This window comes from Parus major, chromosome 8 (genome assembly GCF_001522545.3).
Source record: "Parus major isolate Abel chromosome 8, Parus_major1.1, whole genome shotgun sequence".
Classification (NCBI taxonomy): domain Eukaryota; kingdom Metazoa; phylum Chordata; class Aves; order Passeriformes; family Paridae; genus Parus; species Parus major.
The window spans coordinates 6,524,238-6,547,561 of record NC_031777.1 but is presented as its reverse complement, the minus strand read 5'-3'; the positions used below and the strand labels follow the sequence as shown (position 1 = coordinate 6,547,561).

General features: G+C 43.4%; 1 protein-coding gene across 4 annotated transcripts in view; it reads left to right on the top strand.

Annotated features, from left to right (window-relative positions):
• Nucleotides 1-9,986: 9,986 nt before the first annotated feature.
• C8H1orf21 (chromosome 8 C1orf21 homolog) overlaps nt 9,987-23,324 on the top strand; it is a 102,644-nt gene continuing 89,306 nt past the window's right edge. For 3 of the 4 annotated variants that reach the window (XM_015636643.3, XM_033516426.1, XM_015636644.2), the window contains exon 1: nt 9,987-10,100. The gene's annotated coding sequence lies outside the window, so the exon portion shown is untranslated. Of the gene's footprint in view, nt 10,101-16,877; nt 16,896-23,324 lie in introns of those variants that run through there. The other variant, XM_033516427.1, reaches the window with a different exon arrangement.

The window sequence follows — 23,324 nt, the reverse complement described above, 5'->3', positions numbered from 1 at the left end:
TGTGATTACATACAAATTTTTTCGCTGGAGAGGAAACTGGGGGCTTCTCCTACAATACAAATTATATTCTGCAACTATTGTTATAAGAGTCTTTTGTAATACAGCTTTGTAGGACACAGACTTTCTTTTGTTGGCTTTATTTACATCTGCTGTGTTTTATGGGCTCTGCACAACTCACATTTCTGAATCATTTGCATTGTTCCTCATACCCTTTTGGCGGAGATCATCACTGTGTTTTACATGACACTTTACTAGCAGGACATGCATGTTGAAACAAATCTTAATGCTTGGGATTTTTTAAGGTCTTCTTCAAATACAGCTAAATACAGCTTTACACCATTGGGGTATGGAACCAAGAAGAGTTATTCCTGTTTCACTGGAAAGTGAGAGGCTGAAGCGACGCTGTGTCCCCACAAACCTAATACATGCCCAGGTGGAACATCAATGCTGGCCCCCACCATGCCGAAGGAAGAACAGGCTCCTTTTGTTTTGGAAATGGTTAGTCACATTTAAAGGAGACCTAATGCTACTTTGAACCACAGAAACACAATCTTTGGTGTATTTCCATGGAGTCTCAGAAGTTATCTGGTTGATTTCCTCCCTGTCCAACACCACAGAGTTGGGCAAGGCTGAACCTCCTCCAGTTCATCTTTGTACACAAAAATACACAATAAGATTATGTGTGGTGTGCAGGCTCCTGTCTGGTCACAGTATACAAAATACAGATTACACTTAGATAAATGTAATTCAGTTAAATGGAATAAGATTAATAGGAACAGTTATTTTCCAAAAGGAAGTACAGGAGCACAGGTGGTTGCAGAGATGAGTCGAGTAGTCTCATTCCCCAGCTACTGGGATGTGTGTTAGGACATTTAGGAGCATGACTTGGTCCTCATTGAAACAAAAGCAGAAAAACAATCATCTGCTTTTTGATAAATGGGATGTGCTCAATCCCTTAGTTACTCTGTTTTTTCCTTCATTTAACTGCTCTACCACCAGCTGAAGTCACAAGCAGGGGTGTCTGCTAAAAAAGTACAAATAGGTAAGGCTTTTTCCTCCACCTTCTGCATATTAAATGAACAAATGAAATATGAGATCATACTCATCCAGACACCTCAAAGCCTGACGTGAAGTAGGCCAGCCTAAGGAAGATGTTTGAGGACAGACTTACACCCACTAAGACACCAAATGCCACGGCCACTGCTGACAGATGCCTTTAGACCCCATGTTTTCAGCTAGTCCTTACGCTTCAGACTTAATCAGGCTTTTCACACCACTCAGACATATCTGGGGAAAGGAGATGCACAAGGAACTATGAGAAAGGTTTCAAACAAAGCTGATGGGACAGTGTTTTTCCATTTGTGAAAGGCTTTGCTGGACAGACACTGGGTACTGAGAACTGCCTTCCCCTTTTTGGTCGAGAGCAGAAGTCACAAATAGCAGGAGCTGTAGGTTTAGGTTTTTCCCAGACCTTTGCAATGCCAAAAGCAGGTCACAGAGGCAAGCACAGCCCCAAGGCCACCAAGGGAGGAAATAACACTCTGCATTTCCTTACCATAGTTGTGCAAAGGTGGAAAATCTCCCTTTACCATTGCATGGATGATGAAAATAAAGGGTTTTTAGAAGCCAGATGAAGTAGTCCACCTCTAAACATTAGCAGACACTTGTTTAAGGATCTTTAAAGTGTATTTTTTTTCACTTGATTCAATCCAACTTTTCTTTAGCATGGCACCTGGGCCTCTGAGTCACAGCAAGCTCCAGAGACTGGCAGTTCTTTCCCTCTATAAAAAGCACACAGACACACAGACACATACACACACACACACACACACACACACACACACAGACTCAAACAACAAAAATCAGTAACAGATGTTTGCATGGTCTCAGATGTAGCATACTGTAAAAAAATGACACTGCCACAGTCCTTGGAGGCACGTTAATATTTAGTTTGGCTTGCAGTTTCTTCAGACTGCCAGGGCAAAAGTAACTTTAGGGGAGTTTATACTTTTTGAAGCCTGAAGCACCCCATCCCAGCAGCAGCAGACTGCAGATACCCTTGGAGGTGACAGAGAAAGGTTGTAGCTCTCCTTTCTTCCCCTGTAGCACTGTTGCTAAGACTTTCATCTCTTACCCCCATCCAGAAAAGGCTGCATTATCTCTATATTTAGCTGGATCACCTGGGTGGGTATTAATACATAGTCATGTGCACAACTCCTGCCTCTGGTGTTGCTCAGAAATTTAGGGAAGTTGTTAGTGACCCTCAGCTGGTTTTGTAAAATTACAATTAACATGGACTGTCACAGGCTCAGACAGTGGAGGAAATGTCTCTCTCTTTTATTCCTAAGGTCAGATTCCCTTCCAGGCCCCATGGTCACTGGTGACTGACATTCTTCTGGGTATCCAGAAGAATGTCTTTTTGCAATGAAAAGCACCATTTGACCTACAGGCAGACTTGCATCTCTCCTCCTTGCAGAGATTTGTTTTCTGTAGGGGGTGACAGGAGAATAGCACTCTACTTAATCCATTTGGGACCCTGCACAGGGATAAGAAACAAGATAAGGATAAGTAGATTTTCTGTGCAGTTCTTCAGAGACACTTCGTACCAAAGCAGACTCAGGGAGGGTTGGGCAAGACATTCAGCCTTCTTCACATAATCCTGTGAACCTGTCCTGGCTTTCCCCCCTCCTCTCCTTATTGTTCAGCAACAGAAGAAGCTGGTGAGAAAACCCCACTTCAGAGAGGTCTTTGGACTTTAAAAAAAGAAATATAGTTGAATTTTGTGATAAAAAATAACACAGAACTTCATATTGGCACTGCCCTTCACTGGTTTGAGAGTGGCCAGAATGTTTTCACACCATTTTTAACAAAAGAGTCTCTCTACAGCCTCTCACTGGGATGTATAAATTTTTGAACTGGACATTGAATCTGAATTTCTAGGTCCATAATAATCTCCATTGTCCAGATATTATGATGGAAAGCACATTTTTTCATTCTGCTTAAACATGCATAAATAATACCCAATATGTCATATTAACACATTTCAATGGAAACACTTACTATGACTTGTCCCCAAACCAACTAACCTTACCTGGAATAACTCCTAAGTGATTTGCAACTTTAAATAACCTTGAGTTTCTATTATGACTTTGTGGAAGACTTGCCTTTTAATGCCTCCGATTGCCATCCCAGTTCCTCTCTCTTTGTCTAACCTACAGAGATAGTTAAGACAAAACTGCTGGCAGTACCCTCCCTGCCTTTTTGTAGAGAACATCTTTCTTTCTACTAACTTTTCCCTTCTTCCTCACAGAGAGAACTTTTTGAGCAACCTAGGGAGTTTGTTTTTATAATGAACTGAAAACCCTTTTTTCTGTAGGTACTGCTGAAGTGGGAGCATTTTCATAGATCTGCAAGTTGAAAATGACAAAGAGAAAGAAGGACAGATAGACACTAAAAACGTAGGAGAGAAAGAAAGGCAAGACTTTTGATATGTTTATTGAGAGGAAGCTCCCAAAAAGGATGAGGAAATTACTGTCTTCCTAAACACCATCAAATTGCCCCAAGGGTGGATTTGCCTTACATGACTTAGACATCAGGACTAGTAGATGCCTGTGCTCATGCCAGTTATCCCAGCAAAACAGAAGTCTCTGGAAGGTCATTCTCTTCATTTCAACACAAACCAGCCTTTGGAGGTCCTTATTTCCCTTCACTGACTCTAAAGGGATCCATGGACAACTTGCTGTAGCACAGATATCTGACTCTGAGATGTCAGGAAAAGGCAGGCAAATCCTAACCCACAGTTCTGTATCATCACCTATATGTAAAACCTACTATGAAAATACATTTGTGATTAATCACATACCCTTACAAGTTGTGAAATTCCATGTAATAGCTCCCTTATGAACCATAACACGCATTTCCTGTCAGCTTAATGTTTTCTGTAAAGGTGTGCAGCAACAATTGCACCAGAAGTACTCAGTGTTTTGGGCCAAGTTACAGTTTCTAAGGGAATCATAACTTCGCCTTGATTTGAATGCAATTAAATTCTCTGCCATAATAGCAGCATAATGGCAAGAATATTTTTTCTTTATTTCCTCAGCTTAGAAATTAAAAGGGAATAAGACACATTGGTGCACAAGGAGATAGACCTTCAATTCCATACAGACAGCAGTATTCTCAAGTCAGTGTGTTCTCCTTTCTGGTATGAAAAGGGATACAGGAAAACCCAATTTTATATATATATATATTTAATGCCCACTTCCAGTGCCTGAAAAGGAGGAAGTTGTGCCAGCAGTTAGAACATGGACCCAGCCATGGCTTGTAGCTTTTGATCTCAGCCCACTCTGGACTTCAGGCTACTTATTGAATACATGTTTGCCTGCCTGAGATGTTGAGACCCAAAACTTGATATGATAAAAGCTGTGTACAGGTTTAACTTTGCATATGGCACACATTCTGTGATGCTGATAAATACCCTGGGTAGAGCACAAATGATGACTTCATTCATGTCAGTTCTGCTGGAAGCCATCCTTCAACTAGTTATGAACTTAGAATGTTGTTTGTTGGATTTTTGTTTGTTTGGGTTTTTTTGTGCATAAAATACATGAAAAAAATCCCAAAATTCTTTATTACTGTTATAGTCATCAGTTTTTGCTTTATGTTCTTGCAAGCAGTGTTTTTATGGGCCCCTGAAAGAGTGTTTTACATAAAATTTTACAGTGTTTATCTCCTAATGTAGGAGATACAGCTGAGATCTTATCACAACAAGTAAACCACTTTCATATATGCTTTTTTTGTGTTCTAGCACCCTGCCAAGGAACCGTTACATGACCACTCCTGCCTTGTATCACACCAACCCAACCCTTCCCCAAATAACCAGACCGCAAAGTGCAACATCCCTGTATAGAGGATGGCTTCCCAGTAACCCTTCCCACTGGAGCTAGTGTCTTAGCAGATCTCCTTGAGGCATTTGCCACAGGAATGCACATGAATGTGGTCTGTGATCACCAGCAGCCTGTAGGGATTGGTAGTGCAGAGCCCAAAGTAGTACAGAGTGTCTGAGTGGGGCAGGTTCTCTTTTTGTCACTTAAAACTCTAACTTAAAACTAGGCTTTAACTTAAAACTGTATATATTCCTGAGGGAGGTGAGGGCTGGGAGTGGTTCTGTGCTTTGCAAACACCTGTGCCGGAGAAGAAATTACCAGTGAGCAGTGTCCCTCCCAAAAGGAGACGCCCACCTTTCCTTAGAAGGTGGTAGAACAGCTCACACAAGTGTTGTCTGTATAATTTAGTGTCAGGATGAGCTGTGTTAAAGCATAAGAGGCCTAAAAAGAAAGTCGTGCAAGCCTAAGTGGTACTGAGAAACAAATGTGCAGCCTAGAAGAAAATGTTCTTGGCCTTTTGGTGCTAACTCAGTAACAAGCATAATTCAGCTTGTGCTTTGGATCCAATTCTGCACCTTGAAAGCCAAAGGGACCTTCTGCTGGTGACCTGAATAGGACCACAGTACCCAATCCTCACTTGCCACCCTTCCCCTGGGCTTTCAGACTATATGTTGTCTGTTTAGAGAAGTGGTATAATAAAAAGGGGAGAACTGGACCTTCAGTCACACAAATAAAAATCAATCTTGGGAGTTGGAGTTGATGATCCTTCCAACTCAGGGTATTGCATGATTCTGTGATTCTGTGATCTTTGCTGATTTTTCTTGTTATAGGACAGGCACATGGCCTGTGAGTCCATTCCCAGCACAAAGCATACTTTAGGCTAAAACCCCAGTGTACTAACTTTGTAGCCCAATACCTGTGCTACATCCAAATGTGGAACAGTTCAACAGCTGACAATTAAAGTCAACTTTAATTATTCTTATTATTCTTTCCTCTCTCAGAACTTGCCTGAAATTAACAGACAACTTTGCCAAACTGTTAATCTGGAATTAGGACTTCAGGATTGGATACTCTGCCATGGACCTCTTTTTCTTGTTTATACAGCTTCCAAAATGTGGGTGGTTTATTAGAGGGCTTATCTATCTATTTTGTCTTATCTTTCCTAATTGCAATATCAGGTATGAAGAGAATAATTTAATCTGCAGAGTAAATAAACAAGCACTGCACACAGAACTGGGATCAGTAAGGATTGCCTGAAAATTTCCAGGTGTATCAATAGGTTTCTCCTACAGCCGGGGTTGCTTCACAAAGCAACCTGGGGTTTTAACATAGGCCCTGTTCTGTGATAATGAAGTTGTGAAACAGAAAACTCTGGAGAATTATACAGCATTAAACAATGCAGAAGAATCTTTGACTCTTTTAAAATATTTCATTCTCTTTTTTTGCCCTCTGAACAGGTGTAGTGCTGTGTGAGGTGAATGAGAACAGTTCCTACTTCCAAGGTCATTATTTATTCAGAGATAATTATTTATTGGTTAAAATGCATTCTCTTATATGCCCAGAATTTGCAATCCATGTTTTTTCTGTATTGCAGATTAAAATCCATTTCCATTTTAATAGTGACAGTGAATGCAACAAGCAGGGCCAGACTGTGCGAAACAAACGTCCACTAATTTGTAGTCTTTTAAATATGTAAAGCTAGTTTTTGATGTTAATACACCATTAAAAAGGAGCTGGGAAGTTCACACATCTGTTCCTGTGTCACTTGTCAAGCAGCAGAACAGCTCAAAGAGCAGCTTGTTGTTTTGCAGCATCAAACTCACCTTAACAACTTTGGCATCCTGCAAAATGTTGAATGTTATACAACATGCAAAATCCATGCGAGGAAACTGCATCTGCAGGGCTCATGCCTTTCTGTGCCCTTTCTTCTTTCTCCAGCAGCACCAGCAATGTGGTCCACGTGAGCCTGACTCTGATTCTCCAGTGGTCCTTGGAGATGGAGGAATAGCTACATCACCCTGGCAGTCAGAGTCCATGCACAGTGACCAAATTTTCCAACCCCAGGGATTATGTTTACAAATATCTTTGAGTACCACCACAGTCAGAACATAGTTCAATGTTTTGGGACTACAATGCTTAAAGGGAAAATGAATTTGTCATAGTGGGGTTTCCTGTAGTCAGGATCAAGGTGATAACAATTAATCAAAATTCTTAAATGGTTCCTGGCAGCAGCTTATGCAGCATTTTAGTTTTTCTTCTTAACTCCTGTTAATGGGGGAAAATGTGTGGCAATTTCACTTATTCTTCTATAAGGTGAGCCATGACTGTTCTCATTTCTCCCATTTCTGAAGTGAAGAGCTTCACTGAAGTATCAGGAAATCATCAGTGCCTTTCAGAAAATAAAACAGGGTAACTTAGGCATTTGAAACAGTTTTCAGCTTGAAACATAGACAGTTGTGCTGACAGCAGCTACCTGATCCAAGTTATGGTCTATTTTTCACACTTAATAAGTAGGACACAGGTACAATACATATACTTTTGGCATAGACAAGTAAACTGCATTCCCATTTTTAGGGGAAGACAGAGAGATACTCATTAGCATTGCTATAACTGAGGCAACATGCGAGGCATGCACAGACTGATTACACTGCAGTACTCTGTTGAAAGCCAATTTTTTTCCCCTTCATAAATAGGCCAAACTGGTGTTTCTACACCACTCTTTAACCTGCTATCTTAAGAGGCTTTTTCTTTTGGCACAGAGGTGAACCTTCTTTCAAAAGAAGACAACCAAGTATACAAGGCATTGACTTTCGATACTCAATTATATCCTCATCTTTCCTCTTTCCAAGAGTTTTGAGAGCCTTATTATTATAAAAATAATGATAATTTTATCTTTGTAAATATTTGTCTCTGGTTACTTTTAGCTCATGACTCTCCCAGATCCACATCAATTCATTCCCACAGCAGCAGAACTGAAGCAGGAAAGCAAATTTCTGTTCTCATGTACGAAAAAGTCAGGATTAAATTTGTCCCCTTCCTGCAGGAACAACCACAGCACTTGGTTTTGATATTAAACCCATAATTTATTTGTCAGTTAATAAACCAATACCTGGTTTGAGCATCACTAGGTTGGGACAGAGCACCAGGCAGAGCTGATGGGCACTACTCTTAGTACCAAAATTGTCTTAGATATCAGAAATTGTTTACACTGTTTATAATTTTTCAGCTTCTAAAAATAACTCTCCAGTAGGCACTGTCTCATCTCAGAAATGAGTAAAAAACCCACCAGAAATCAGGGAAATAACTATTTTCTGTTTTTAGACATATCATTGACAACATGAGAGTGGCAGACAAAGATTCCATCAACAAATTTGTGCATAAGGAAAAGGATTTTCATGTAAATAATCATTATGAACGTTAACTAGCCGCACACATCATAAGGAAAACATCAGGGAGGTTTGTTTGTGGAGGCTAAACAAAATATGATTGCTTCATGCTGTTCTTTTATTGGAAGCACAGTTTATAGAGGCATAGCAATCATATATATTACACTGTAAGAAGCACCACGTCTTTTTGGAAACACTATCAGGCTCTCTGCAGAAAAACAAAGTTGGCCAAACTTCACAGTTATCAACCTAAAGCTGAAAATATTCCCTCTTCTGGAATGTCTTGATGTTGTTTATATGCACCTTTCTCGTAGTGATTTCCAGTGCAGCGAAAAATAATTAATTGCTAGAAAGTTGAAGGTAGAAATGACTTCAAATGGGATCTTGCCAAGGATTTGGCAAACAAATTTTATTTATTTCAACATTTTCATCATGGTGAAGGAAAAATGTCCGTAGATGAAAACTTATCTGCCTGGATTACTGGATGATACTAAACCCATAAGTGATGAAAAGGATATAGACTTGCTGGAGTCTTTCTAGTTCACATGATAGCATTTCTTGGCTGGAACAGTCTGAGACAGCTTTTATAACCCAATCTTCAAAGAGGCTTTACTTCCATTGCCAGTTTTTTAGTTGTTTTAATGAAAAACTCTGCCTCTGGAAACAGAAAACCATGGGTTTCCAGTGAAAATTTGGGTGCATGGTGCCTCAGAGCTGATAGGCATTGCACTCCTGGGAAAACAACTTCCATGCTAAGGAAGAGAAGCACTCTGCTGTCCCCCTGCTGAGTGGGACATGGATGCCAAAGACACAGGGGCCTGTTTTTGAGATCCACATAAATATCTCAAAGGCAGGTGCCAAGAGGATGGTGCCAGACTTATTTTGGTGGTGCTCAGTGACAGGATAAGGAGCAATGGACAGAAACTACAACACAGTAAGTTTAACATCATGGAACCATGGAATAGCCAGAGTTGGAAGGACCCACATAGTCATCAAGTACAGCTGCTGGCCCTGCCCAGACACCCCAACAATCCCATCCTGTGCATCCCTGAGAGTGTTGTCCAAATGCTCCTGGAGCTCTGGCAGCCTTGGGGCCATGCCCATTCCCTGGGGAGCCTTGTCGGTGCCCACCACCCTCTGGGGGAAGAACCTTTCCCTGATCTCCAGGATAAACCTCCCTGGCACAGCTCCAGCCGTTCCCTGGGTCCTGTCCCTGGGAACATAGAGCAGAGATTGGAGCTAGCCCTCCATTTCCATGGAGAAGACCTTCTTCCTATGGAGGGTGGCAGAGCCCTGGAACAGTTGCCAAGGGAAGGTGTGGAGTCTTCAAATCTGAAATATCCTAAACCCGCCTGTGTCACCTGCTATGGGTGACCCTGTCTCAGTGAAGGGCTGGACTGCGTGATTTCCAGAGGTCCCCTCCTAACCCCACCGATTCAATATTTGCGTGTCTGTGACCTCACCGGGCGCTTGGTGCCTCCCCACTCAGAGCCCCTTCCCTGCGACACGGGGGATCCGCGTGTGGGATGAGGGATGTGCCGGTACCCCCGGGGTCCGTGTGCGGGATGAGCGATGTGCCGGTACCCCCGGGGTCCGTGTGCGGGATGAGGGATGTGCCGGTACCCCCGGGGTCCGCAAGGAGCCGGCGGGGCGGGCGGCTCCTCCCCCTCAGTGACGGCCCCATTCCCGCCCCGCCTCGCCCACTCCCGCCCCGCCCGCTCCCCGAGAGGCCGCTCCGCTCCGCACCGCTGCACACCGCCGGGGAACCGCAGCTGCCCGCGCCCGGCGCCCGCTCCGGCCCGGGGGAGCCGCTCCGAGCGCGGCTGCCGAGGTGAGCACCCGAGACCGGGGCAGCGCGGGCCAAGGGCCGGGGGAGCGCCCTCCTCCCCCCCCCGCCCCCCTCCCAATCCTCCGCGGGGCCGCTCCCGCCTCCGCTTCCCCTCTCCCCTTTCCATTCCCTTATTTCTCGTATCCCGACACCCCTCGCCGTCGCCTCTGGACGACGTTTTATTCATGGCCCGGCGGGCTTTGTGCAGAGCGGGCTCCGGGAGCGCCGGACCCGTGGCAGCGGCGGGGAAATGGCTGCGGGTGGGCGGCTTGGAGCCCCCCCCGGCCCGGCAGCGCCGGGGCCATCGCGCCCGGGGGACTCGGTTGCGGCTCCGCGGCCGGGGCGGGAGCGAGCCCTGCGAGCCGCTCTTCGGCGGGTTTTATATGTATCGATATCTGTACCTATTCGTCTATGTTCTTTTTCGACGTTCGGCAGCAGTGTATTGCAACGCCGACCGCTCGTGCGCCGGGAGGCACTTACACCATCACCGAGTTAACTGTAGATGTCAGACTGTGCTTGCTCTGGGGTGATGTCAGATTGGTAATAACACGCAGGAATGGGGAAATCGGTGCGGGCAGAGCGTGATGGAGACGGCACAGACCCAGCTGGCGCGGGCAGAGCCGCCGGAGCCGCTCTGTTCCCCGGTGCAGGGCCTGGCTGCGGGGGCAGTGCCCCGGCGCGGGCGGAGCGTGGGGGCACTGCGATAATTAGCAATTATTTGTGGATAGGTGCTGATATTTATGCCTGGAGCAGAGATACTTGCCTGGTTTTGCCTTACAAAGGTATTGAGGCGTGTTTTGGTTAGAGAGTCGGCTGATGCCTGTCTGTCTGCCAGTTGTGCCATAAGGTAACCTCCTCGGGTATCATCAGTCCAGAGCAGGAATTCTGTTGTGTGCTGTGGAAAGCTGGATGTGATCAATAGGCAGTGTCATGTTAGCTCTCGATACTGCCTCTTGATTTCTCCCAAGCTGATCATGGACCAGTGAACTAAAGCTGGGAGATGTTGAAACATGTCCCTCATCTTATTCAGTTCTGCTTTTGCCTGCCCTTCGCTTTCCCTATGCCCTGGTTGGTTGGATTTTAATGGAAAATTCTGTTTCTGAGCCTGTTCAAAGAATTGCTTGTGTTTTAATTTTGCTTGTCTAATTTGCTATTTAATAGCTGTGAGGCTGAAGCTCCCCATGCCCAGGGACTGGGGGTATTTGCCATTCAGTACAAGTGAAGTTAACCGATACTGCTTGATGCTGTTTAACCTTGTATTATCTTAGGTGTTGTATGACGAGGCAGCTTGCTTTGTTTAAGGCTTTGTGATGATGCAATGCAATAATTATAAATCTTCTAATTGTCTGAAGACTCTTTAAATACTACTTTGTCTTGGGAGGTACTTCATGTGTGTTTATTCCCAAGAGGTGTAGGCATGGGTGAGTAGGGTTTGATATTAATCATCTTGCTTTTGGGGTGGGAGGGTGGGAGCAGTTTGGCATAGGTGCCTTAAGTTGTAATTTATGGGTGTGATATCATGTGCTAGATAAGCTTTTATAGGATCTGCCATGTAAATTATGGCCTTTGTTTATATATGTGCAATTATGTTTTGAAAATGCATGCTGTATAGTTTGCTTGTGAGCCTGCGCTGAAGCTGTGACTGAGATCCAGCAAAATGTGCTTCAGTTGCGCAGTGGAGCTCAGTGGTTGAGAACATTTTGCTCTGCCTTGTGCTCACAGCCTGCTCCAGGTGTGAATGTGCTCTGTGGCATTCATCCGCATGCTGTGATGTGTGTGGTGGTTGGCTGCAAAAGCAGTGGCCAGGTGCTTTGTTTATTTTTTTCTTTCTCCATGATCTGGTTTGTTCTTGTTTTTTAGAAGAAGTGGGGTGCTGAAATGACTGATTTCAACTAATGTGTGCTGGAGAGAGCAGCTTGATTATTTCAGGCTGCTGTGGTTTGTTATGCAATCAGATTAACAAAGGTTGAAATGATCATTCAGCTTTGAGTAAACACAATCTATAGAACAGCATGGATTAGGGCAGCTGTTTACATTGGGTAGATCTGCTGCACTTGGCAAGTTGCAAATATTGGATGGAAACACAATGAGTGAACACAGTAATGTACTAAATAAATTTTTAGCAATCTCTTTGGGATTATGATGTATTTACTATTGATTGTCTGTGCTCCAGGAGCTTCTGCAGCATCTTAGGTGCTGTCTGCATGCATGGGCAAACTTTAGGCTTCATTTAGTTGATAATCCAAGGCCTCCTTGAACGTCTTTGTGCACAGCTGGTGGTGCCTGGGGTACTCTGTGGGCTCTAGGCTACTGCAGTCCAGGAGCTGGGTCAAGCAAGATGAACAATGCTCAGCTGGAAGCTTCCTAAATTAAACAAAAAATACAATTCCAGCCATGTTTGCTGAAGCTGGCAGCCCCTCAACTGGTCCTTTGGTGGTTGGCCATTTTTTGTTGTTGTCTTGGAGGTAGCATTGCTGCAGAAGAGGTTTTCAGGGATTGTCTCCCTGAATCTGCTCAATAAGAAGGTGGTGACATGCAGGCTGCGCTGCTAAGGTTGGTGAAGGCATCACCACCATGCTGGAGGTGAGACGCCAACAGGAGAGACAGGAGCTGAGAGGGGAAGAGGCAGACTGGGATGTGGGGAGGAGAGGGAGGTGTTGGTCAACATGGACCTCTCCATATGTGTGTGCAGTGCCTCGCTGGGACCCCTGCCTGCAGCTGCACTGCAGTGGACTTGCCTGGGCTCTGCTCCTCTAGGAGTGCATCTTGTTCTGAAAATACAGGATGTGTTGGTATCAAGTGTTTGGGGAAAAGGAGGAGTAAGCAACTCCTGCAGTCAGTTTTCCAGAGGCCTTCGTTTTTGTGTGGAGCCTGAGCCTTCCAGTCTTCCTCTCATTCAGGGAAAGGTAAGGTACTCTCGAGGGTGCTGCTTTTCCATCCACTAGCAGGGGATGGAACAGGACTGTATATTGAATACATGTTAAAAAATACTCTGGAAAGAGTTTATTATTATTGTTGTTATTTATTTCCTTGATGACTGTGTTTAATTCTATATAAGCAGATATGTAATTGCAAATGGATTTCACAGGCATTTTCAAATGTCTATCACTGTGCTACTGGCTGCTCTGTGTGCTGTATAACATTTGTGATAAATGTACACAAGCACATTTTGGGTACACTGGACTCTAAAAAGGTACTTCAAGGAATAGGTAATACTATTAAGCCTATGTTTTAGCATGTTCAGAGGAGGCAGTGTGGAATGTGATATGCAATCAGTCATGTTAAGACTATTTTTTTACTGGTACAAGTTTACTTCTGCTCTGATTTATTAACAGGTTAGTCTTTTGTCATCTTCAATCTTGTGAATAAAGTAAGAGCAGTTACTCTGTGTCCGACTAGACAGACTGTCTGTCTAGCTCAGTAGCTCTTCTGATGGGGCCACTCCCAGGTGCATAGTAAAACTGGAACAGTGAAGTACTCCTCCTGGTAAACCCTTGTAGCAGTCACCACTCTAGGAGACCTTTGGGCTGGCAGTTCCAGGGAGGCTTATGTGTTTAATAGCTGCTGATGGATTGTCTTCTCTAAAAAATGTCTTAATTAGTTTTGAAAAATTTCGTGGCATTGGTGTTCACAACCACCTGTGCTGGTGAACTTCTGGTATAATTGTCCAGTCTGGAAAGGATTTTATTTTTTTAATTTTGCAGTTTTCTATTTGATGTGCTTTTGATTTTATCTGAATTCTATAAGAATAGGTTTCTTTTTAGATTTTCACACAGAAATAAACTATATATGGGGATGCTAAGAGGTCTTAGAAGGTACATGAAGAAAACTGCTTTATATTTTCAGTGAGGTATAATCTCAGCCCTGTTTACAGTCATCTTTCATGCATAGGTACCATTATGGCTGTTACATTTAGGTGACTGCATACAAAAAAAATATTCAGATACAGGAAGTGATTTCTGAAGCTGTGCATCCTGGACATAGATTGGGGTGACTCTGGATTCGGAAACATTCAGATGACAAAAGAGTTGCTGCAAGCCAAGGAGCAACTTCAGCAACGTTGCTGGAAGATTTACCGGTAAAAGAAAGATTGAAAAAAGATTTAAAGTGAATCTTAGCAAGGGATCTAGCGTAAGAATGTGAAGAATAGAATTTAGAAGTTGTATTAAAGAGCTTGAAGTTAAGTAATACAGATTCTAGTAAGTGCCGCATGATGCAGAAAAAGCAGTAACTCAGTCCCTGAACTGTTCTATAAGTTGGCTTCCACCACGCCATCCTCGACCATTTCAGGAATACATGAGTGGTAACGAAGTTGTGGTTTAAATTCTGCTTTGTGTGGCAGGGAAGCAGGATCTTTTGGCTGTGAATTGACCTACAGTATTTGCTTTGGTGCTGGTGGTTCAGGAGTCTGGGTTATAGGAGCCCTCTGGGTCACAGACTTCTGGATACTGGTGGTAAAGTTGTTTGATTTATTAAAAGAAGCTCTTCAAACGTTGGTAATTTATTACCAGAATTATACAATCAAAGAGCATCCTGAGCTGGAAGGGACCCATCAGGATCATTGAGTCCAACCCTGTCCCTGCATAGACACCCTACCAATCCCACCCTGTGCATCTCTGAGAGCATTGTCCAAGTGCTCCTGGAGCTCTGGTGGTCTTGGGGCCGTGTCCATTCCCTGGGGAGCCTGGTTAGCGCCCTTATTGTTGTGGCTTCTGAAATCCTATTGATAAAAATGGGGTAGAATTTTAAGGTTTTTAAAGCAAACAGAAATTCTTCATCTTGTAATTTCTACTACTATTCCACCCTTAGGTCTGTAAACTTATGATTAAAGTATTATGAGAATATTTCATTTTATTATTATGAGTATATTTCAGCCTGATGGTTTACAGGTGGGATAACAGTAGAGACTGACCAAACAGTTTATTTTAAAAATAGATAGGATTACATAATTATGCTATACACAACAACAGTATATGGATAAGATCTCTGGAACAGTGGTAATCTGGCAGCATCCTTTGCCTGCATGTCCACTGTTGATTGCTTCAAAGGAAGGTAATTATGGAGATGCCAGTGCCAAGTGATTTAACTTGGAGTGTTGATCCAGTCCTGAGCAGACTTTATGCAGGGCTCTGGGTTAGTAGTTTGGAGAAACAGGTTTTTAAACTATTGTGAGCTCCTAATTTGTTATCTGAATAAGAGAAAACCATTCTTCCTCTTTTTTTTTTCTTTTCCTTCTTTTTTTTTTCTTCTTTTTTTTTGTGGAGGTCTGTCTGTCCCTTTGTGTTTTGAGTTGTTTACAGAGATTCATATCTTAATGTGTGGCATGTGCTTAGGAAATCTGAGGCCCTATTTTGGAGAATAAAAAAGAAGACATTGAACTTGTCTGAGAGCATCAGGATGGGATCAGAGGCTTTCCTCATGCTATGAAAGTATCCTCAGTTTATTCTCCTTCTGTCTCTGTATCTCTAAGAGAAAAGAACAGACTTTATCTGTCAAGTCTGAAAAAAGATAAAGAGCAAGTTCACTTGAAATATGTATTTAATAGGGAAAATTTCCCAGGATCTATATATACAGGTAGGCATTTTCCCAAAAGTATTTAGGTGTTGAGGCCATAAAAATGTTGCTGCTCACCAAAATTCTAGCCCTGGATGTATCTATAAATACCATAGCCTTACCCCTTGGGCTCTGTGAAATTATATGTAGCTGGAATAATTTCATACATCAGGACTTAAAAGGACCTTGGTGACTTTGTGCTTTTATAATAAACAAGGAAAAGTTTATTTAGGTTGCCCAGTTTATTCACACAAAGACAGCTCTTTACTTGGGGAGGTACTTACCTCTTAGGCTTTCTTCCTTAGGATTTTTATCTCATTCCAAGATTTTATTAATAAAAGCAAAACAACTTTAATGTTTATGCATTTAGACAGACAGAACTCTGCACTTTGGAGTCATGGCTAATTAGATTTGTGGAGCCTGTGCAGCCTTTGGATATTGGGCAGAGAGATTGTTTTCGCAGGAAGACACAGAGGAAGGAACACATTGCTTGGATTCCCTTTCTCACAGCGCAGCAGCATTTTCCATGCCCTGTGCATGTTAATGATGTTGGTGTGCTGTTCCTGGGGAAGCAGGCTTGTTGAAGTTCACTTTTGTGTTTGGAGGATTCCTTTTAAATTGCTATTCAGTAAAGCTCTGAGTAGCAGACATTTGCACTTCTCCATCAGAAAACAGTCTGAGGGAAGAATTGGCTGGCAAACCAAAGCAAATGCTGTCAGTTTCTAAGGGCTGGTAGTGGGCTGTAAGCCCATTTCTGCTACAGTTTTGAGGGATGACTAAGATGTTTCTCTGTTCTGGCAATACCCGCTTTGGATCCTATTGCTTAATTTCATCTACAGGCCTGCTCACCCCAGCTTGAAGGGAGCACAGCTGATGTGCAGTAAATGCACTGACAGAGTGTGCAGGAGCCAGTCTTCTGTTACCGATGGATGTGCCCAGCTCCGGGGCATTTTCTGAGCTGGGGTGTTTCAGGCTGTGGTTTGTGCTGCTGAGCATGGCCAGCCATGTGATGCTGAAGGACAGGCTGCTTCTCCTCTCCTCCCAGTGCGACCGTGCCTCTTATGTGCGTGCAGTAGTTGTGGTCTGGTGGATGCCTGGAGGCTTAGCTTTTCCTTCTGAGCCTTTATTTTTACAGGAATCTGAAATAGCAGAGCTGAAGCTGCTGAATAAGCCAGACTGAATCCAGGGGAGCAGATCTGGCTCTCTCCTTTGTCTGCCTCAGAGATGTGGAGAGGAGAAACTCCTGTGAGTACTTCAGAGAATTGTTTGATTAGTGGGTGAAAGGAAAGCCAGCCAGGGTTTTCTAATCCCATCTCTATTCTTTTTACCACTCAAAGGTCTAATGGATATAATTGGTTTTTTCGTATGATTTATGTTTTTAGATTACTCCCTAGTTTTCAGGTTGAAAGTCCATCAGCCAGGGCTACTGAAGTGAAAATCAAAACCTTGTGATGAACAAGATCCTGATCTCTGTTTAATAGTAAGAGGGAGCTGTATTCTTTCTGTTTTGGTCACGTTGGATAAGGCGTATCTTTGTGATTAAATCATCCTGATGCTTATGGGAAGAGGGGAGTGCTTCTTCCTTTTGTCTCCAGCATTGCAGCAGTGATGTTAATTAAATACCAAACAATTTTGGTTTGGGCAAGTTTGCTATGGCAGTGAAAATGTTTTGTTTGGGAGAGCTGCACAAATTACACCCACAGGCGTTCATGCAGAGATAAATCAGCCCCTGGCTGGCCCAAATCTTCCTGCTTCAGTCTGCAGAAATATGCCAGAGAAGCTTTGAGAATGGCAAAGAGTCAATGAGCATGTTCTGGAGCAGATGTATGGGCACAGCCCTGAGCAGACGTCACAGTGAGGAGTGACTGTGATCCCAGCATAGAGAGGCTCTGTCAGTGGGACAGGCATGCTGGGGTGAGCAGCTTGAAATGTGGGGCTGCTTTGCAGTTCTTCCCCAACAATAGGACTGAGCTGGATTTTCCTGTAACTACCATTCTGCATATTTGGCATTTTGGCAAGAGGAAGACTGTTTTCTGAAAAATCAAACCTTAAAACGTGGAATAAGAGACCTCAGGCTTAGTAACAGCGTTTAGGAGAATAATAAATGCTCAGCCTTGTGAAGCTGCATTTAGTTGTATGTTTATTTGGGGTTTTTTTACAAGCATAATGAGAAATTATGCACTTGACTCTTCTCAGAGTTGCCATGGGATTCAGGGGACCTCATTTTCCTGAGACTATGAAAATCCCAGGCTTTGCCATGTAATTTTTGTTTGCCTTTACACTTCTGTGCTATTCTCTGAGCCTTCTTTCATCCACAGTAAATGCTTGAGTGCTGCAACAGAAATAGTTTAAAGGCCAGTGATTTGAGAGAAAAAGAGCTGGAGCTTCTTAGATATCTGGGGACTGGAGGAAGTAGGATTAATCTGGCATTAAGACAGAAATTCGTGAGAGAAGCTCGGTCAAGTGGATTCATGAAGTAAAAGTCACTTCTTCAGCCAAAGGGGGATCAGGCTGATAAATTTCTGACAAGGTGTTTTGCCTGGCCTCTCCCACAGACTGGGTAGCTGTCACATACTTTCTCTGCAATTGCTTGGCATTCTGAGATATCGTGCCTTAAAAAAAGACTCCGAGTGAGCAGCTTTCCAGAAGGTCATTGGAAATTTAATACTGCAGTGCACTGAGGTTTGTGAGTGACCCGTAACACAAATAACAGTGCTGACAAGTTGCTTTTCAATTATTTATTCTTTTACAGTAAGTTGTTGGCCATTAAGATGGGTTGTCTATGCAAAGTGGTTCTATAAAATGCAAATTATTAGCTTCTATATGGGTCAGAAGACATTGCATACTTGGTATAACTCTTGTAGTTAAATAGACTCCTTTGCTAAGCAAATAATTTAAGCACTGGTTACTATCAGCATTCTCAAAAATGTACATGAGTTCTTGCTGAATGTAAATAAGAGTTTCAGCTTTGAATGATGACTGCAGGATTTAGCTATTAGAACTATTTCTGGGCCATGGGCACAGCCCAAAGCTGAGTGATGTATGTGGCTCTGCTCCTGGGATGGTGTCAGGATGGAGGATGACTGAGTCACCCCTGCAACTTCCTTGTTGCTCCAGAAAGGTGGTGATTTATTGCGGCTCTGTGTCAGCAGTAAATCGCTGTCCACCCATGCTGATTCAGCCGCCCAACTTAGCTGGGAGTTAGGGATGTGCCCTGGGTCCCTCCCGGCTCCTTCCCAACCAGCAGCTGCCAAGGGTGGGAACAGGGACATCACCCTTCCTGCCCCATGTCCAGGTACCAGCCAGGCCATGAATCCTGTCCTCATGGATGCATGGGATTGGGATGGTGTTCTTGCGGAGTCAGGGAAGATTGAAGGTTCTGAGGATGAAGCAATAGCAAATGTAGCAGAATCAGCACATAATGATGTTGCTGCTCTATGAAAAATTGGTCCAAACCCTTCCAGGCCCTGCCCTGGCTTTCCTTTGTAGGCAGAACAGGTTGGGCAGCAGTGCAGGACTAAGGAGACTACACAAAACAAGGGGGAGTTCACTGAAGACATTAAGTGTAACATGTCAAGGGCTCCTGTTTTTCTGGGGTTTACAATGCCTTCAATGCATGAGGATAGATTTCTTTCCTCCCATTGTGATGAGTAAGGCAAGTAGTTGTTTTACTGCTGCCTTTTCTCTCCTCCTTGCCCTCCAAAAGAAAGCCCAAGGTGCAAATCCCCACCAGTCTAAAGACCTGATTTTGAAATAAAACATTTCAGGTACAGGAATGATCTGGCTGTGGTGGAGACTGATGACAATGTTTCCTCTCTTCTCTTGCACCCTGCTCTCCCAAGAGCTGCTGCTGTCCTGGGAAAGCACATGGAGATCTCACTTGCTTCCTCTTGTCGTCACAGCCCTATTTCTTTAGTGGAGAGTAAATAACCAGAATAATTATTGGGTTCCTCTATGTTTGTGCCCTAAGCCAAATGCAGAAGAAACTACTTTTTTTCTGGAATATTTTTGCATCATCCTGTGCTTTGGAAAGGCACAACAGGCTGTTGGCCATAATCGGTATCAACTACTTCCTGAGGTATTGTCTTGCCAAGCAGGAGGCAAGTTTTGATGCAGTCCTGCTCGGAGGCAGAGGTGGGAGGGAAGATCCCAGGTGAATTAACCATGCCATAAGGAAAAGGAAATTATTCCCCAAAATCTGTGAGCTTTCCTAGTGTGTGGGGTCAGCTCTGCTTTTGATCTTGGTTGTGACTGAATATCCTCAGGAATAAAAATTGCAAATTAAGAGTGGAGGCGGCCCTGAAGACTTCTGGATTTCTGTTTCATGGTTGGTACCTGGTGAATGGCGCTGTCCGGTTTGCTGATGGATTCTTTTAATTGGTAAATTGCTGACTTCTCTGCTTTTTTAAGTGTTTGATTTCCCATTCTTCTTTTCCCTGTCTATAATTTTCCATTCCTTACCTGCTGCCATCTCCCCTGCTGCCATCATGAACATGCCTGAATGTTTGTGTTGAAATGCTTTTATTGCTTTCAAAATACTAAGTGTGACTGGGTATAAAACTGAAAGTAGCATGTGAGCTTCAGCCTGCTGCTTCAGGGCCTGTGAAATCAAACTCTGTGAGCTAGCATCCATATCCATAAGGTTTTTCCAAGTGCAGACTAAGCTGAGGTGCTGCTGACTGTGGGAATGCTGACTGATGTTGAGGGAGAAAAACCCCAACATTGCAGGAGTGCAGGGACCTTCCTGCATCATCAGACTGCAAGACTGGTTTTGGGCTTTGATTTAAATGTCAAAGGAGTGATTGAAAGTAGAAGATGGGAGTGACTTTGGCCCTTAAGGCAGACTATGCCTCTTGGTGGTAGGGTTTGGAAGCTGTCTCCAGTCTCCAGTTCCTTGTCCCTACCTGGTCATTAGCCACCAGGTTGAGTAGTTTGAAGGATTTGAGGTGCTCTAGGAGGAAGTTTAAAACTGGTGGAAATTACAGTGGCCTCAGGGGCAGCGCCTTAGACCTTCAGTTGTCTGTACTTATGTGGAAACATAGAAGGGCTGTGTGCATCTGTCTTTGACAGTTTCCTTGGTTTCTGTTCTGTTTTCTGCTTTGTTTTAGGGAATATTGGGAGAAAAAAGAGAACAAGCATGCACTGGTAAAATAGTTTCAAAGCCTGTGGAGGAGAATATTTATGTGCTTCCATATATTGCTGGAATAAGAGAAAAATGACATGGGGTAAGGAATGGTGCACTGGGATGGGAATTGGAAGACCACAGCTCTTTTTTCCAGAGGGCTGTGGAGTTGCTGTGATGGGAGTTGCTCATCTAGGTTCTCTGCAGCTACAACAGCATCTTTGTGGTAGGACTCAGATTTTTCTGTGCTTTGCTATCACAAAAATAAGAACTGGTTCTTTTTCTTGCTTTTGAAGTGGGTTTTTTGGGGTTTTGGGGTGGGTTTTTTTTTTAATCCAGATTTAAATCTGGATTATTTTTCATAATCCTTTGATCAACTTGGACCTCAGTAGCTTCATCTGTTCTCATAATAGGTTTGCTTGTCAAAGTTTTAAGTTTTAACGATTTTTAAGTTCAGAATTATGACAGAGTAATTCTCTGCTCTCTTGCTGTCTGACAAGTACTAATGCTCAGAGTGCAGTCCTAGGAGTGGGGTGTGTCTCCCTATTTCCTGATGTTTTTCGAAGCTTCACCTGCCTCTGCAGGGTGAAGGCAGTACTGATGGACTGCAGGGTTGTATTCCTAAAAACTGTAAACAACAATTCTGACTCATTGGTCATGGAAGACAGAAGTACAGTCAAATATTGTGGCTATGTTAATTTGTTTACAAAGAGGAAAATCCGTGTAAATATCATTGCAGATGAGGTTTAGCACATGTCTTACTGGTTGTCCTCTTTAGAAGGTATATGGCTCCCCTGCACATCTGGTGTTTGGTTGTCCCTCTGACTTCAGCTCCCCACCACTTTTCTACAGTCCTTACCTACCTCGTACAGACTGGACTCTTTAGGTACCTTGGGCTTAGCATGTGTTAAATGTGAAGAAGTTCAGAGTAATGGCTGGCCACCATGATGCCAAGCAAAGGAGGTATTCACAGATGTTCATAGCATGACCTGGGTTGGAAGGCACCTTGAAGATCATATCATTCCAACCCCTGGAATGGCAGGGACACCTTTCGCTAGACCAGATTGCTCCAAGCCTCATCCAGCCTGGCCTTGGGTATTTCATGTTGGCTGACTCTTCATTTTGGGGTAAAGGCAGAGCTTGAGCATGTTGTGCTGTCGCTAGTGGACACGAAGTATGAAGCAAGGGTTCTTATTGCAAGCAGCCGAGGTTTATTTTCAGGAGGCAAAAAAGCCTTTATTTCAGGTGTTCCTTTTTATAAGGTGTTCTGATTACTGGTTAACCTGATTGGTACATGGAAGAACACCTCTCTCCTCCCATTGCTGGAACAAGAGAAAAACACTCTCAGAACATCTTTGTCATTGTTTTGAGAACCAAAATCTTACTTACACAACCGTCCTTGAGAGAGAAAAGTTTCACAAAAGACTTTCCCTTGGGTAGCAGATCAACCACTGAGAGCCTGAAACTCTCTCAGGTTCAGAAAATCATGTCCATATTGTGTCTGGGCTGCCACCATCCAGAGCTGGTGTCAATAACCAGAAAAATGACATGGAGAGTGTGAGTACAATGTTTGTAATGTAATAAACAAGGAGGTGGCAAGGTGGAGGGCTGAGGTGGAATATGAAGACCTAAACAGCTGATGGCACAAGGCTGGAAGCGGGCAGGAGAAACTGAGGCATGGCCTAGCAAAACAGCAAAACGAAAAGGAGGCACTTGCTGTTGGAAAGGAAATTGTGTAAGGCTACACGTGTGCTTTGCATTGCTGTCTCAAGGTGTGTTCAGGGCAGAAATGATCAAATGCTTCTTTCTTCTGTCCTTCATATGGTGTGTGTTATGAATAAAAACTTTGAGTGCTCAAGCCAGAGCTGATTCCTATAGGCTGCCGTGGCTTTATATTGCTTTTCTTCATTGTGCACCCTTCTAATGGGTGACATACAGTTGGGCTGGATACAGATGGAATATTTTTCACTCAAAGCATGCTGAACACAGCACCACTAGGTATGGGCAAGGCCAAAGATGAAAGATTCAGTCAGGGTTTTTCTTCAATTCTGAAATATTAAAGATCAGCCAAAAAGCCTGTAAATATTCCAGCTGTAAACTGCCGTGATTCTGCTTAATGTGCTTTACTCATCTTCCTGTCATCTCTTCCAGGGGGAAATGTTAATATTCCACTTAGGGAGCAGTATTTCTTTTGATCTCTGGCTGCACCCCTTGTTTGTTCCCTAAACCATCTCTCTTTCTACCACAAACCACTTAGATAACTGGTGTTACAGCAAAATAATCACCACTTGTGATTATTGTGATCAGGGTTAGTTCCCTGATTCTCAGTGGTGCTGGTTTGTATTTTGGGATTTGATTGCAAGACAGACAAGTAGATAAGTTAATAAAAGGCAAAGCAACAGCAATAAGGAAAAGAAAGAGAATTTGTATTTGATTAAAATCCATTTTACTCTGGCACCTTAATGGTAGCCAGTCGAGTGTATGTTTTTGGGGGAGAAGTGAGGGTATGGGTGAAGTTTAATGGATGAGCCTTTGCTTGTTAAACTTGGGAT